At 46.8% G+C, this 17,697-nt stretch overlaps 1 protein-coding gene across 8 annotated transcripts in view; it reads right to left on the reverse strand.

Moving 5' to 3' along the window:
• Window positions 1-17,697, reverse strand: part of CNTROB (centrobin, centriole duplication and spindle assembly protein) — a 145,288-nt gene that overhangs the window by 98,018 nt on the left and 29,573 nt on the right. The gene's annotated exons all lie outside the window — the stretch shown is intronic.

The following is a 17,697-nucleotide window of genomic DNA, read 5'->3' on the forward strand; positions in this document are numbered from 1 at the left end:
GTTCGTGCTTTGTACTCGAAACCCCCCTCAAAACTGTGATTTACGAAATGTGCCTCTGCTCTGTGGGGAGTAGAGTGCGCCCATGGCTTTGGCCGTATCAGTGTCCTTTAAGTTTTTCTATAGCAGTGGCCACCTCCGGCCCAAACAACTGCTGTCCGTTAAATGGCATATTTAGCACAGCTTGTTGTATTTCCGGCTTGAATCCTGATGTACGCAGCCATGCGTGTCTCCTTATGGTCACTGCTGTATTTACTGTCCTAGCAGCTGTATCCGCTGCATCCATTGCAGAGCGTATTTGATTGTTTGAGATGCTCGGTCCTTCCTCCACCACTTGTTGTGCCCTTTTTTGGAACTCTTTGGGCAAGTGTTCAATGAAATGTTGCATTTCGTCCCAATGAGCCCCATCGTATCTCGCCAGCAATGCCTGCGAGTTGGCAATGCGCCATTGGTTGGCTGCTTGTGCTGCAACCCTTTTCCCCGCAGCGTCGAACTTGCGACTCTCCTTGTCTGGAGGTGGTGCGTCTCCTGAGGTGTGTGAGTTCGCTCTCTTGTGAGCTGCCCCTACTACCACAGAGTCTGGTGTTAATTGCTGCGTGATGTACACAGGGTCTGTTGGTGGCGGCTTGTATTTCTTCTCCACCCTTGGAGTTATGGCCCTGCCCTTCACAGGCTCCTGAAACACCTGTTTGGAGTGTTTTAGCATTCCAGGTAGCATAGGGAGACTCTGGTACTGGCTATGTGTGGATGATAGTGTGTTAAATAAAAAGTCATCCTTGATAGGCTCTGCATGCAGGGTGACATTATGAAACGCCGCTGCTCTTGACACCACCTGTGTATATGCTGTACTGTCCTCAGGTGGTGACGGTCTCGCTGGATAACAGTCTGGGCTGTTATCTGATACTGGCGCATCAAAGATCCCATGCGTCGGGATCATCCTGACTCATTCCAGTATGAGTTGGAGACTGCATCAGTGGTGGAGTGGCTAACGGTGATGGTTGTGTTGAGCGCCGTGGAGATGGTGGCGGGGTTACTTGTCTTGCCACCTTTGCCTGTGGCTGCTTGTCTTTCTCCTGGAAGGCAAGTCTTCTTTTCATCTGAATCGGGGGAAGAGTACTTATCTCCCCTGTGTCTTTTTGGATGTGGAGCCTTCTTTGAGTGTAATCTGGTTCCATTGACTCTAGTTCTTGTCCGAACCTATGTCCTTGCATTTGTAAGGACAGTCCCTGTTCCTCTGTGTAGGAACTTGTTTTTGGTGCCGAGGTCGGATGTTTCAGTATGGAAACTTTTTCGGCAGTCTTTTTTGGCTCCAACGCCACTTTAATTTTCGGCGTTCTAGTCTCTTGATGCAGACTCGCTTCGGTGTCGCCCTGTTGGTGCCGAAATTGCTCTGACCCGCTTTCTCGGGGTCGAGTTTGCTCTGTGCCGGTATCTCGACCGGAGTCGGATGCCTTCGACACATGCGTGCCCTTTTTCGGTGCCGACGGTCGGTCACCTACTTTCCGGGTTAAGCCATGGCCTTCTGGCGGTGGCGTCCCCTGGGCTTTAGTGGACTTTCCGTGTGTTGTGTGTCGACGTCTTACTCACGGTTTTCGGCATCGACCTCATCCGAGTCCGAATCCTCGATGGAGAAGGTTTCTTCTTCCTCCTCCAAGTATCTTTGTCCTGTCGGCGCCAATTCTAGTCTTCTCGCTCTTCGGTCTCTTAATGTCTTCCTCGAACGAAACGCTTGAAAGCCTTCACAAGTATCTTCTTTGTGTTTTGGAGACAAACACAAGTTACAGACCAGATGCAGTATAAGGATACTTCTTGTGACATTTGGGGCAGAAGCAGAATGGGGTCTGTTCCATTAGCCTTGAAGATGCACGTGGTCGGGCCGACCAGGCCCCGCCGGGGGATCGAAAACCCCGAAGGGCCACCCGAGCTCTTCAAAATTCGGTGTCAATCTGTTGTAACTAACCCGATACCAAACGCAAACAATAGCGTTGAATTTTCCGAGATTCTAACTATCTTTCCGAACCGAAACGCGGAGCGACAAGGAACACGTCCGAACCCGATGGCCGAAAGAAAACAATCTAAGATGGAGTCGACGCCCATGCGCAATGGAGCCGAAAGGGGAGGAGTCCCTCGATCTCGTGACTCGAAAAGACTTCTTCGAAGAAAAACAACTTGTAACACTCCGAGCCCAACACTAGATGGCGGGATGTGCACAGCATGTGTATCTGTAGCTACACATGCCATCGAACATATATATATTATCCCAAATCATGGCGGCCGCACAACATATAAGTAAATTAAAGGGGACAATTGTTAAAGGTTTTGAGGAGTGAACACAAGCCCCTTAGCACTGGCTAGCAGGGGTAAAGTGCACAGAGTCCGAATGTCTAAGAAAATGAATTCTAGCAAAACAGGAGAACTGAAGGCAAAAAGGTTGGGGTGTGGGCACCCTAAGGCTACTGAGACTGACATGTCTAACATACTGAAATGGTGTCTGCTGGACAACTGTTTCGACAGAGATTAAAATCTATTTGTAGCCAGGCACTCCTTGGTCCCTTTGCTTTTTACCGTGCAAAAGTGAGTGTAAATATCTATTTTTTGATCATAAACAGCCTTCATCTATTATCAGCTGGGAATCGGAGTTTCGATTTGAGACTGGGATAGAAGGAATGTCTAGAAAAAGGCAATAAGCCTCAAAGGGATTGTGGAGAAAATTCTAACGAGTGGACCTCGAAGACACATGTGAATGCTGCACCGGAAAAATAAAAAGTTTTCTAATTATTCTTATGTCCACAAGCAACGTTCACAAATAGACTGTGTTAAGATCCCATGGCCCTTTGCACGCACAAAGTAATATCGAAATCTCCTGCATCTCCATCCCAGATCCTGTGCAAATAGAGAATAAATAGGAGATCTTTTGGTGGAAGTCATGAAGGAAATTTGAGGTGATGGTGGGGGGGGGTATTACTTTACTTATGCACCCTGTAGGAAGTTGGCTCTGTATGCACTATTTCAAAGTAAGGAATAGTATGCACAGAGTCCAAGGTTTCCCCTTAGAGGTAAGATAGTGGCAAAAAGAGATAATACTAATGCTCTATTTTGTGGTAGTGTGGTCGAGCAGTAGGCTTATCAAAGGAGTAGTGTTAAGCATTTGTTGTACATACACCCAGGCAATAAATGAGGAACACACACTCCGAGACAATTCCAGGCCAATAGGTTTTTGTATAGAAAAGGAAAATGTCACTTACCCAGTGTACATCTGTTCGTGGCATTAGTCGCTGCAGATTCACATGCTTTGCATAGTCCGCCGTCTGGTGTTGGGTCGGAGTGTTACAAGTTGTTTTTCTTCGAAGAAGTCTTTTCGAGTCACGAGACCGAGGGACTCCTCCTCCTTTGGTTCCATTGCACATGGGCGTCGACTCCATGTTAGATTGTTTTCCCCGCAGAGGGTGAGGTAGGAGTTGTGTATGCTAGTAATAGTGCCCATGCAATGGAATGAATAAGTATGTACAAAATGAAGATTAAAATAATATATTTACAAATGTACAAATGTTGAAGATTACTTCCAAACGGCTACAGGCTCCCGGGGAGGCGGGTGGGCGCATGTGAATCTGCAGCGACTAATGCCACGAACAGATGTACACTGGGTAAGTGACATTTTCTGTTCGGTGGCATATGTAGCTGCAGATACACATGCTTTGCATAGACTAGTAAGCAGTTATCTCCCCAAAAGCGGTGGTTCAGCCTGTAGGAGTGGAAGTAGTTTGAAATAAAGTTCTTAGTACAGCTTGACCTAATGTGGCTTGTTGTGCGGATAACACATATACACAGTAGTGCTTAGTAAATGTGTGAGGCGTAGACCATGTTGCTGCCTTACATATTTCGTTCATTGGAATATTTCCTAGAAAGGCCATGGTAGCACCTTTCTTTCTGGTTGAGTGTGCCTTTGGTGTAATAGGCAGCTCTCTTTTTGCTTTAAGATAGCAGGTTTGGATGCACCTAACTATCCACCTGGCTATACCTTGTTTTGATATTGGATTTCCTGTATGAGGTTTTTGAAATGCAATAAATAGTTGTTTTGTTTTCCTAATTAGTTTTGTTCTGTCAATGTAGTACATTAGTGCTCTTTTGATGTCTAATGTATGTAGTGCTCTTTCAGCTATTGAGTCTGGCTGTGGGAAGAACACTGGTAATTCTACTGTTTGATTTAAGTGGAACGGTGAGATAACCTTTGGTAAGAATTTTGGGTTGGTTCTTAGAACTACCTTATTTTTGTGTATTTGAATAAATGGTTCTTGTATAGTAAACGCCTGAATTTCACTTACTCTTCTTAGAGATGTAATGGCAACGAGAAATGCAACTTTCCACGTTAGGTATTGCATTTCGCAAGAATGCATGGGTTCGAAAGGTGGGCCCATGAGTCTTGTTAAGACAATATTGAGGTTCCATGAAGGAACAGGTGGTGTCCTTGGTGGTATAATTCTTTAGTCCTTCCATAAACGCTTTTATGACAGGTATTCTAAATAGGGAAGTTGAATGAGTAATTTGCAGGTATGCAGATATTGCTGCGAGATTAATCTTTATGGAAGAGAAAGCTAGATTTGACTTTTGCAAATGTAGTAAATACCCTACTACATCTTTTGGAGATGCATGCAATGGTTGAATTTGATTATTATGACAGTAACAAACAAATCTTTTCCATTTACTTGCATAGCAGTGTCTAGTGGAAGGTTTTCTAGCTTGTTTTATGACCTCCATACACTCTTGAGTGAGTCCTAAGTGTCCAAATTCTAGGATTTCAGGAGCCAAATCGCTAGATTCAGCGATGCAGGGTTTGGATGCCTGATCTGTTGTTTGTGTTGTGTTAACAGATCTGGCCTGTTGGGTAGTTTGACATGAGGTACTACTGACAGGTCTAGTAGTGTGGTATACCAAGGTTGTCTTGCCATGTTGGTGCTATCAGTATGAGTTTGAGTTTGTTTTGACTCAATCTGTTTACTAGATATGGAAGGAGAGGGAGAGGGGGAAAAGCGTACGCAAATATCCCTGACCAATTCATCCATAGAGCATTGCCTTGGGATTGCCGGTGTGGGTACCTGGATGCGAAGTTTTGGCATTTTGTGTTTTCTTTTGTTGCAAATAGATCTATTTGAGGTGTTTCACAAATTTGGAAGTAATTGTTCAGGATTTGGGGTTGAATTTCCCCATCCGTGGACCTGTTGGTGATCCCGAGAGAGATTGTCTGCTAGCTGGTTCTGGATCCCTGGAATAAATTGTGCTATTAGTCGAAAGTGGTTGTGAATTGCCCAATGCCATATTTTTTGTGTTAGGAGACACAACTGTGTCGAGTGTGTCCCCCCCTGTTTGTTTAAATAATACATTGTCGTCATGTTGTCTGTTTTGACAAGAATGTATTTGTGGGTTATCATGGGTTGGAATGCTTTCAATGCTAGAAATACTGCTAACAGTTCTAGGTGATTTATATGAAACTTTCTTTGATGTACGTCCCATTGTCCTTGGATGCTGTGTTGATTGAGGTGTGCTCCCCACCCTGTCATGGAAGCATCTGTTATCACGTATTGTGGCACTGGGTCTTGGAAAGGCCGCCCTTTGTTTAAATTTGTACTGTTCCACCATAGAAGCGAGATGTATGTTTGGCGGTCTATCAACACCAGATCTAGAAGTTGACCCTGTGCATGTGACCATTGTGATGCTAGGCACTGTTGTAAGGGCCGCATGTGCAATCTTGCGTTTGGGACAATGGCTATGCATGAGGACATCATGCCTAGGAGTTTTAATACCATTTTTGCATGTATCTTTTGATTAGGATACATGGCTTGTATCACCTTGTGAAAATTTTGAACCCTTTGTGGACTTGGAGTGGCTATCCCTTTTGTTGTGTTGATTGTCGCTCCTAAGTATTGCTGTGTTTGACACGGCACAAGGTGTGACTTTGCATAGTTGATGGAGAAACCCAGCTTGTAAAGGGTTTGTATAACATAATCTGTGTGGTGTGAACACTTTGATAGCGAGTTGGTCTTGATTAGCCAATCGTCTAGGTACAGGAACACGTGTATTTGCTGCCTCCTGATGTGTGCAGCTACTACTGCTAGACACTTTGTAAAGACTCTTGGCGCTGTTATTCAGAATGGCAACACTTTGAATTCCTAGTGTATACCTTTGAATACGAACCTTAGGTATTTCCTGTGCGAGGGATGTATTGGTATATGGAAATACGCATCTTTTAGATCTAATGTTGTCATGTAGTCTTGCTGTTTCAGCAGTGGGATTACGTCTTGTAATGTCACCATGTGAAAGTGGTCTGATTTGATGTAGGTGTTTAGTGTTCTGAGGTCTAATATTGGTCTTAGAGTTTTGTCTTTTTTGGGTATTAGAAAGTACAGTGAGTAAACTCCTGTGTTCTTTTGTGGACCTGGTACTAATTCTATTGCGTCTTTTTGCAGTAATGTCTGAACTTCTAGTCCTAGAAGGTCTATATGCTGTTTTGACATAGTGTGTTTTCGGTGGGACGTTTGGAGGGAGTTGGAGAAATTCTATGCAATAACAATGTTGGATAATTGCTAAGACCCAAGTGTCTGTTGTTATTTCCTCCCAAGATTTGTAGAACTGGCTTAGTCTTTCCCCCACTGGTGTTGTGTGAAGGGGTTGAGTGACCTGTGAGTCACTGCTTGTTTTGAGGGGTTTTTGGACCTTGAAATTTTCCCCGGTTTCTTGGGAATTGTCCCCCTTTGTATTGGCCTCGAAAGCCTCCCCTTTGGTATTGTCCCTGGTAGGTAGGCGGTGTTGTTTGTGAGGTGCTGGCTTGTGTGGCTTGACCTCGAAACCCTCCTCTGAAAGTGGTTTTACGAAATGTGCCAAATGTGCCTCTGCCCTGCGGGGAATAGAGTGCGCCCATGGCTTTAGCTGCATGTAAAGAAATGGCTCCCTGTTGCAGTTACCCCCCCACTTTTTGCCTGATACTGATGCTGACTTGACTGAGAAGTGTGCTGGGACCCTGCTAACCAGGCCCCAGCACCAGTGTTCCTTCACCTAAAATGTACCATTGTATCCACAATTGGCACACCCTGGCATTCAGATAAGTCCCTTGTAACTGGTACTTCTAATACCAAGGGCCCTGATGCCAAGGAAGGTCTCTAAGGGCTGCAGCATGTCTTATGCCACCCTAGAGACCCCTCACTCAGCACAGACACACTGCTTACAAGCCTGTGTGTGCTAGTGAGAACAAAACGAGTAAGTCGACATGGCACTCCCCTCAGGGTGCCATGCCAGCCTCTCACTGCCTATGCAGTATAGGTAAGACACCCCTCTAGCAGGCCTTACAGCCCTAAGGCAGGGTGCACTATACCATAGGTGAGGGTACCAGTGCATGAGCACTGTGCCCCTACAGTGTCTAAACAAAACCTTAGACATTGTAAGTGCAGGGTAGCCATAAGAGTATATGGTCTGGGAGTCTGTCAAACACGAACTCCACAGCACCATAATGGCTACACTGAAAACTGGGAAGTTTGGTATCAAACTTCTCAGCACAATAAATGCACACTGATGCCAGTGTACATTTTATTGTAAAATACACCACAGAGGGCACCTTAGAGGTGCCCCCTGAAACTTAACCGACTATCTGTGTAGGCTGACTAGTTTTAGCAGCCTGCCACAAACCGAGACATGTTGCTGGCCCCATGGGGAGAGTGCCTTTGTCACTCTGAGGCCAGTAACAAAGCCTGCACTGGGTGGAGATGCTAACACCTCTCCCAGGCAGGAATTGTCACACCTGGCGGTGAGCCTCAAAGGCTCACCTCCTTTGTGCCAACCCAGCAGGACACTCCAGCTAGTGGAGTTGCCCGCCCCCTCCGGCCAGGCCCCACTTTTGGCGGCAAGGCCGGAGAAAATAATGAGAAAAACAAGGAGGAGTCACTGGCCAGTCAGGACAGCCCCTAAGGTGTCCTGAGCTGAAGTGACTCTAACTTTTAGAGATCCTCCATCTTGCAGATGGAGGATTCCCCCAATAGGGTTAGGATTGTGACCCCCTCCCCTTGGGAGGAGGCACAAAGAGGGTGTACCCACCCTCAGGGCTAGTAGCCATTGGCTACTAAACCCCCCAGACCTAAACACGCCCTTAAATTTAGTATTTAAGGGCTACCCTGAACCCTAGAAAATTAGATTCCTGCAACAAGAAGAAGGACGGCCCAGCTGAAAACCCCTGCAGCGGAAGACCAGAAGACGACAACTGCCTTGGCTCCAGAAACTCACCGGCCTGTCTCCTGCCTTCCAAAGATCCTGCTCCAGCGACGCCTTCCAAAGGGACCAGCGACCTCGACATCCTCTGAGGACTGCCCCTGCTTCGAAAAGACAAGAAACTCCCGAGGACAGCGGACCTGCTCCAAGAAAGGCTGCAACTTTGTTTCCAGCAGCCTTGAAAGCACCCTGCAAGCTCCCCGCAAGAAGCGTGAGACTTGCAACACTGCACCCGGCGACCCCGACTCGGCTGGTGGAGATCCGACACCTCAGGAGGGACCCCAGGACTACTCTGATACTGTGAGTACCAAAACCTGTCCCCCCTGAGCCCCCACAGCGCCGCCTGCAGAGGGAATCCCGAGGCTTCCCCTGACCGCGACTCTTTGAATCCAAAGTCCCGACACCTGGGAGAGACCCTGCACCCGCAGCCCCCAGGACCTGAAGGACCGGACTTTCACTGGAGGAGTGACCCCCAGGAGTCCCTCTCCCTTGATCAAGTGGAGGTTTCCCCGAGGAACCCCCCCCTTGCCTGCCTGCAGCGCTGAAGAGATCCCGAGATCTCCCATTGACTTCCATTACGAACCCGACGCTTGTTTCTACACTGCACCCGGCCGCCCCCGCGCCGCTGAGGGTGAAATTTCTGTGTGGGCTTGTGTCCCCCCCGGTGCCCTACAAAACCCCTCTGGTCTGCCCTCCGAAGACGCGGGTACTTACCTGCAAGCAGCCCGGAACCGGGGCACCCCCTTCTCTCCATTCTAGCCTATGTGTTTTGGGCACCACTTTGAACTCTGCACCTGACCGGCCCTGAGCTGCTGGTGTGGTGACTTTGGGGTTGCTCTGAACCCCCAACGGTGGGCTACCTTGGACCAAGAACTGAACCCTGTAAGTGTCTTACTTACCTGGTAAAACTAACAAATACTTACCTCCCCTAGGAACTGTGAAAATTGCACTAAGTGTCCACTTTTAAAACAGCTATTTGTCAATAACTTGAAGAGTATACATGCAATTTTGATGATTTGAAGTTCCTAAAGTACTTACCTGCAATACCTTTCGAATGAGATATTACATGTAGAATTTGAACCTGTGGTTCTTAAAATAAACTAAGAAAAGATATTTTTCTACATAAAAACCTATTGGCTGGATTTGTCTCTGAGTGTGTGTACCTCATTTATTGTCTATGTGTATGTACAACAAATGCTTAACACTACTCCTTGGATAAGCCTACTGCTCGACCACACTACCACAAAATAGAGCATTAGTATTATCTATTTTTACCACTATTTTACCTCTAAGGGGAACCCTTGGACTCTGTGCATGCTATTCCTTACTTTGAAATAGCACATACAGAGCCAACTTCCTACACTGCATCAGTGTCTTTCTTTAATTTTTCAATTGCAGTGTCCACTTCTGGGCCAAACAATTGTTGTTCATTGAACGGCATATTAAGCACTGCCTGCTGTATCTCAGGTTTGAAGCCGGATGTGCGCAGCCATGCGTGCCTCCTTATTGTTACAGCAGTATTTATTGTTCTTGCAGCTGTATCTGCTGCATCCATAGAAGAACGGATTTGGTTGTTGGAAATGTTCTGTCCCTCTTCAACCACTTGTTTTGCCCGTTTTTGGAATTCTTTGGGGAGGTGTTCGATGAGATGCTGCATCTCGTCCCAATGGGCTCTATCATATCGCGCTAGGAGTGCCTGCGAGTTGGCGATGCGCCATTGATTTGCAGCTTGTGCTGCAACCCTTTTCCCCGCTGCATCGAACTTGCGGCTCTCCTTGTCAGGAGGTGGCGCGTCGCCTGATGTGTGTGAGTTGGCTCTTTTACGAGCTGCTCCTACGACAACTGAATCTGGTGTCAGTTGTGATGTAATAAAAGCAGGGTCTGTGGGCGGTGCCTTGTATTTCTTCTCCACCCTTGGAGTTATTGCTCTGCTTTTCACTGGCTCCTTAAAAATTTGTTTAGCGTGCCTTAGCATCCCCGGGAGCATAGGAAGGCTTTGATAATTGCTATGGGTGGATGACAGGGTGTTAAAGAGGAAGTCATCCTCGATAGGCTCTGAGTGCAGCGATACATTATGAAACTCTGCTGCCCTAGCTACCACCTGTGCATATGCCGTACTGTCCTCAGGCGGTGAGGGCTTAGTGGGGTACGACTCAGGGCTATTGTCTGATACTGGAGCGTCATAGAGATCCCATGCGTCCTGATCATCTTGGCTCATGGTGGTATGAGCTGGTGATTGTGGCGGAGTCTGTGCCGGTGATATATGAGTTGTCGGTGGTGGAGAGGGTGGTGGAGTTACCTTCTTTACCACTTTTGCTTGTGGTGTCTTGTCTTGGTTTTGGAAATCTAGTTTTCTTTTCCTTCTGATTGGGGGAAGTGTGCTGATCTTCCCTGTCCCACTTTGTATAAAGATCCGCTTTTGCGTGTGATCTACGTCTGTTTCTTTTAATTCCTCCTCAAATCGGTGTCTTTGTAGTTGGGAGGACAGTGATTGTTCCTCTGAATAGGAACTGGCTTTCGGTTCGGTTGCTGGGCGTTTTGGCACCAAAACCGTGCCTTTTGTTATTTTCGGCTCAGACGAGATTTTTCTCTTTTTCGGCGTCGCACCCTCTCGGTGTCGACCATCTTCGGTGCTGCTATCTCTGTGCCGAGCAGCTTCGGTGCTGCTGTCTCTGTGCCGAGCAGCTTCGGTGCTGCTATCTCGGTGTCGACCCTTTTCTGCGGCACTTTCTCGGTCCCGAGATTGCTGCGTGCCTGTGTCACGACCTGAGTCGGACGATCTCTGCACCGTCTCGCCCTTCTTCGGTGCCGATGGACGGTCACCTACTTTATGGGTTGAGCCATGGCCTGTTGGCAGTGGCGTCCCCTGGGCTTTGTCTGTTTTTCCCTGTGATGTTTGTTTCAACGTCTTACTCACGGTTTCTTCGACGTCTAATTCTTCGGAATCCGATTCGTGGATGGAGAATGCTTCTTCTTCTCCCTCTTCCTCGAACCTTCGTTGTCCTGTCGGCGTGGACGCCATCTGTAACCTTCTGGCTCTTCGGCCTCGGAGCGTTTTTCTCGACCGAAACGCTCGACAGGCCTCACACGTCTCTTCTTTGTGCTCGGGTGACAGGCACAAGTTACAGACCAAATGTTGGTCTGTATAGGGATATTTACTGTGGCATTTAGGACAGAATCGGAACGGGGTCCGTTCCATCAGTCTCCATGTTGCACGCGGTCGGGCCGACCAGGCCCCGACGGGGGATCGAAATTACCCCGAAATGCTACCGGAGCTCTTCTGGATTCGGTGTCGACTCTAATCTAACTCGATACCGAACGAAACAATACCGACGAATTTTCCGTTGATTCTGACTAACTTTCCAACCCGAAACACGGAGCGAAAAGGAACACGTCCGAACCCGATGGCAGAAAAAAAACAATCCAACATGGAGTAGACGCCCATGCGCAATGGAACCAAAGGAGGAGGAGTCCCTCGGTCTCGTGACTCGAAAAGACTTCTTCGAAGAAAAACAACTTGTAACACTCCGACCCAACACCAGACGGCGGACTATGCAAAGCATGTGTATCTGCAGCTACACATGCCACCGAACATATCTTTTATTAGTTTATTTACGTGTAATATCTCATTTGAAAGGTATTGCAGGTAAGTACTTTAGGAACTTTGAATAATCACAATAGCATATATACTTTTTACATAAAACACATATAGCTATTTTAAAAGTGGACAGTGCAATTTTCACAGTTCCTGGGGGAGGTAAGTTAATGTTAGTTCTTGCAGGTAAGTAAACCACCTACGGGGTTGAAATTGGGGTCCAAGGTAGCCCACCGTTGGGGGGTTCAGAGCAACCCCAAAGTCACCACACCAGCAGCTCAGGGCCGGTCAGGTGCAGAGTTCAAAGTGGTGCCCAAAACACATAGGCTTCAATGGAGAAGGGGGTGCCCCGGTTCCAGTCTGCCACCAGTTAAGTACCCGCGTCTTCGGAGGGCAGACCAGGGGGGTTTTGTAGGGCACTGGGGGGGGGGGGGAGAAGAGCGACAAGTCAGCACAGAAAGTACACCCTCAGCAGCACAGGGGCGGCCGGGTGCAGTGTGCAAACACGCGTCGGGTTTTCAATAGGTTTCAATGGGAGACCAAGGGGTCTCTTCAGCGATGCAAGCAGGCAAGGGGGGGGTCCTCGGGGTAGCCACCAGCTGGGCAAGGGAGAGGGCCTCCTGGGGGTCACTCCTGCACTGGAGTTCAGATCCTTCAGGTCCTGGGGGCTGCGGGTGCAGGGTCTTTTCCAGGCGTCGGGATCTTAGATTCAGACAGTTGCGGTCAGGGGGAGCCTCGGAATTCCCTCTGCAGGCGTCGCTGTGGGGGCTCAGGGGGGACAACTTTGGTTACTCACAGTCTCAGAGTCGCCGGGGGGTCCTCCCTGTAGCAGTTGTTTCTCCACCAGTCGAGTCTGGGTCGCCGGGTGCAGTGTTGCAAGTCTCACGCTTCTGGCGGGGATTGCAGGGGTCTTTAAAGCTGCTCCTCTGGAAACAAAGTTGCAGTCTTTGTTGAACAGGGCCGCTGTTCTCTGGAGTTTTTTGGTCTTTTTGGAGCAGGGCAGTCCTCTGAGGATTCAGAGGTCGCTGGTCCTGGGGAAAGCGTTGCTGGAGCAGTTTTCTTCCGAAGGGGGGAGACAGGCCGGTAGGGCTGGGGCCAAAGCAGTTGGTGTCTCCGTCTTCTCTGCAGGGTTTTTCAGCTCAGCAGTCCTCTTCTTCTTAAGTTGCAGGAATCTGATTTCCTAGGTTCAGGGGAGCCCCTAAATACAGAATTTAGGGGTTTGTTTAGGTCAGGGAGGGCAGTAGCCAATGGCTACTAGCCCTGAGGGTGGCTACACCCTCTTTGTGCCTCCTCCAAAGGGGAGGGGGTCACATTCCTATCCCTATTGGGGGGGGATCCTCCATCTGCAAGATGGAGGATTCCTAAAAGTCAGAGTCACTTCAGCTCAGGTTGCCTTAGGGGCTGTCCTGACTGGTCAGTGACTCCTCCTTGTTTTTCTCATAATCTCCTCCGGCCTTGCCGCCAAAAGTGGGGCCGTGGCCGGAGGGGGCGGGCAACTCCACTAGCTGGAGTGCCCTGTGGCGCTGGAACAAAGGGGGTGAGCCTTTGAGGCTCACTGCCAGGTGTTACAGTTCCTGCAGGTGGAGGTGATAAGCATCTCCACCCAGTACAGGCTCTGTTACTAGCCACAGAGTGACAAAGGCACTCTCCCCATGTGGCCAGCAACATGTCTCGAGTGTGGCAGGCTGCTAAAACCAGTCAGCCTACACAGGTAGTTGGTTAAGGTTTCAGGGGGCACCTCTAAGGTGCCCTCTGTGGTGTATTTCACAATAAAATGTACAATGGCATCAGTGTGCATCTATTGTGCTGAGAAGTTTGATACCAAACTTCCCAGTTTTCAGTGTAGCCATTATGGTGCTGTGGAGTTCGTGTTTGACAGACTCCCAGACCATATACTCTTATGGCTGCACTTACAATGTCTAAGGTTTGGCTTAGACACTGTAGGGGCACAGTGCTCATGCACTGGTGCCCTCACCTATGGTATAGTGCACCCTGCCTTAGGGCTGTAAGGCCTGCTAGAGGGGTGACTTATCTATACTGCATAGGCAGTGTGAGGTTGGCATGGCACCCTGAGGGGAGTGCCATGTCGACTTACTCGTTTTGTCCTCACCATCACACACAAGCTGGCAAGCAGTGTGTCTGTGCTGAGTGCGGGGTCCCCAGGGTGGCATAAGATATGCTGCAGCCCTTAGAGACCTTCCCTGGCATCAGGGCCCTTGGTACCAGGGGTACCAGTTACAAGGGACTTACCTGGATGCCAGGGTGTGCCAATTGTGAAAACAAAAGTACAGGTTAGGGAAAGAACACTGGTGCTGGGGCCTGGTTAGCAGGCCTCAGCACACTTTCAAATCAAAACATAGCATCAGCAAAGGCAAAAAGTCAGGGGGTAACCATGCCAAGGAGGCATTTCCTTACACACCCCAATAACAAAGATGGTGGGGGAAGATAAAGGGTTACTTTGAGAGCCATCTGAAGACTGGTCCCAGCTCAACAAATGCTAGAAAACGAGTGACAATAAGTAGTAGGAGCTCCAATTAGGAAGAATTAAGAGAGTCGGAGAAAGAGGATTAAAATAATATTACACAGGAGGGCGGCATAAAATATAAGAAAATAAGGGAGGAACTGAACATCATAAGGACCAACTGGTCACAGCTAACCCTGCTGAAAATGGGTCAAACTTTCTACAACAGGGGAAATAAGGTGAGCACCTTCCTCGCTAAGAGATTGTGCATCCTAAGTGCTAAGAAGTAGGGGAAATAAAGAGGGAAATGGCACCCGGCGACCTACAAAAAGATGTTTAAACACTTGAGGGGAGGAAAAGAAATAGGGCATAAAAGAATACCTTCACATATTAACTAAACCATATATCACCCACCTGGGCAGAAGACCTAAGGCAACACTGCAGAAATTCCTGGGGTGCACAAGAGATGGGCCCCCAACAGTTTTCCAGTCGGTTATAGAACATTCCTCCCACAAACCAATAGCCCTCTTAAAGAGCGACATCAAAAGTTTCACTAAAATACTGCCAATAAACTAGACAAACTAATGTGTTCTAGTTGTTCTCTCTCAGTATCCATTCCTCTAAAAGAAGTGGTATGTGCGCGGAAAAGAGGACAGACTTTGCCTGGCTGAGGGAGAGTAGAGCTCAGGTCAACAAGCGCACTCTGAGGACATCAACTTCACATCATTGTGAAAGGATGGCCAGAGTGAGATTAAAAATAACTTCCAATGGATCAATGGTGGTGGGCAAATCCTTATAGGACTTGGCATTGAAGATAAAGCTCACCATGTGCAGAATGAATACCTAGCTACCTTGGTTAAAAGAACACTAAGATAAAGAACATGGCTACTAGTGGGAAGAGGGGTGGGGGAAATAACCACCTTTCCTTTGCCAAATACCATCCTACACAATAAAGTACACTTCACTCTGGGTTTGAGGGGGTGGGAGACTGCAGAACTCTTACAGACCTATTCTTCTACAAGTAAAGACGTTTAGAAAAAACAGGTTCCAGTGTAAAGGAAACAGACAGGCCATACAATGCATGTAGGTCAGTCATGCATCACTTAAAGTGGCAAGAGCGTTAACCCCAAAGAAAAAAATTGTCAGAATTGCGGGCAAGCTACATTGGGTGTGTCAGACCATGTGGTAGGCATCTGAGAAGAGGGAAAACTCTGAGGAGGAATGGGCATCCCACCAAAAGATACAGCATACAAACTACTGTTCCAGTGGTCCTAGACCCCAGAGGTCATTGACCCCAGAGATTACACTGCATATGCCCAGAGGAATCAAACAGATGCTCGTGGTGCAAGACAAGCTTATTTCAATGATTCATGTGTGATAGGAACGCCAGACTACATATATTTTGGAAAGATGGCCTTGGGCACGTTAAAGGAGGGCTGGGATACCCTATACACAGAGCCACTGGAATTATGTGGCAAGGAAGGGCCAATTTATGCGACAGCGTTAAGGAAAGGCAAAGTAAGCTGCATTATGCAGTACTATTTTTTTTTTTATACTAGTATCATTTTGAAACTTAACACTCTCTGGACACTAATCACACCACTTAAATAGTACTAGTTGAACACCTAAATGTATCAATAAGCTACAGAATGGTGACAAGTCAATAGGCTTTCCACTGCGTGACATCACGTGCCACTGCACTTTTAGTAACCATTGAATCGTTTGAGCTAGAAACAATTTATTTTGTTAAAATCTGCAGGCTAAGCGGCAGGTGGTGGATTAAGTGGCAGATGCGGCAAATCTACAAGTATGCAAAAGTCGCTGTTCGGGTTTGTCTTCAGACCAAATTGATGAACCCCACCCCTACACACAAATATAAATCAGTGGTGCCACACATTGTGGCAATTTCTACATCTTGGGATAATAGGCACAAAGATAGCCCTTTTGAGAAGGAAAGAAAACTACTACTTGGCTAACACAAGCAAACAGACTCTATAATACGCACAATTTAGGCAGAGTGTGCTGCAAATATTAGATTTTTGAGACAAAATGACATGAATAAATGCCAGAGGAACACTTAGTGGGAAATTTCTATATTATCTACTGAATAGGTTTTGATCTTTCCCTCTGAGCACCACAGCAGCATACGTTAACAATGTACCAGTCAAACGAGGGTATGGGAGAAGATCCTATTAGAAAGAAATGAGTAAAAATAATTAAGGTTTAGAATTCATTTTTAACATAAGGCAGGGTTAAGATTGGGATTACTCTTAGGTACAGGCAACTTTTTATTAAAATAAAACTAAAATAGTGACACTTAGGTTATGGACAGTTATGCAATTTAAATCAAGAACTATTGGTAGCACTATGTTTTAGTAAGCTTTAATTTCAACATTTAGTTTAGAGCTAAGGTTATAAGTAGGATAAGACAAATAATTAAGAACATTAAAAAGTTGATGTAGATGTTTGGTTAAAGTAGCATGGTTGCCATCTAACATGAATTACTTGGTTGCTATCTATATAGTGACACTGATAAAAAGTAGCAAGTAACAGTGGCACCCAGAGGTAGATAAAATAGGTGATCGGTTCAACAACTGCTCTCAGTCACAACTAATCTTTTACTCTACATTTCCTTTAAGAATGGAAATAATTAGTCAAACCTTATTTAACCCTGGCCTATAATTTGAAACAGTCAATGAAGAGGAGATCCTTTTTTTAATTCCCTCATGCACTACAGTAACATTACATTCACAGTGGTACGAACCAGCAACAGGTACTGAAAAAAAGGCAGACACTGTAGGGAATGAGCATTTTTTCTTGAAAGGGAGGGTACAATCACTTCTGAGAAGATGAGCAACATTTCAGAGCAGTAGTCTCAAACCTTTTCAGTGGGGCAAGATGCTTCTGATAAATTAAATCTGTCCCAAGCTACCACCCAATCTATGGGCTAAATAGATGTACAAAGGATGAGGGAAGGAGTAAAAGCAAGCAGGGAAGGAAAATAAGGAAGATCGGGTCGGGTTGAATAGTTTGGAAGTCTAGGCGGCGAGCAACTAACAGACTGCCAGTTACGCTCACAATTCACATGTTGAAGAAGCCCATTTCAGAGCAGCAATAAGAGCAGTTCTTGGTGGGAAAGAAATGCTACGTACCTTCAACCTAGACTTTTCAGAAGACACAAACACACCAAGAGCTGATACTACCTTTGCACAGTGCAGGGCACATTTCATACACATTACATTTCAATGCACCTGGTCAGTTGTCATACCGAACTGGGTGACATTACGTATTTGCTGCTGTGAACATGGTCAATGAATGACCATTAACATTATCGGGAAATTAGAGAAAGAAGTGAATGCCTTGGTGATCATTAAGAATTAACTTGCATTCACAA

The sequence above is a fragment of the Pleurodeles waltl genome, chromosome 12, assembly GCF_031143425.1.
Source record: "Pleurodeles waltl isolate 20211129_DDA chromosome 12, aPleWal1.hap1.20221129, whole genome shotgun sequence".
Lineage (NCBI taxonomy): Eukaryota > Metazoa > Chordata > Amphibia > Caudata > Salamandridae > Pleurodeles > Pleurodeles waltl.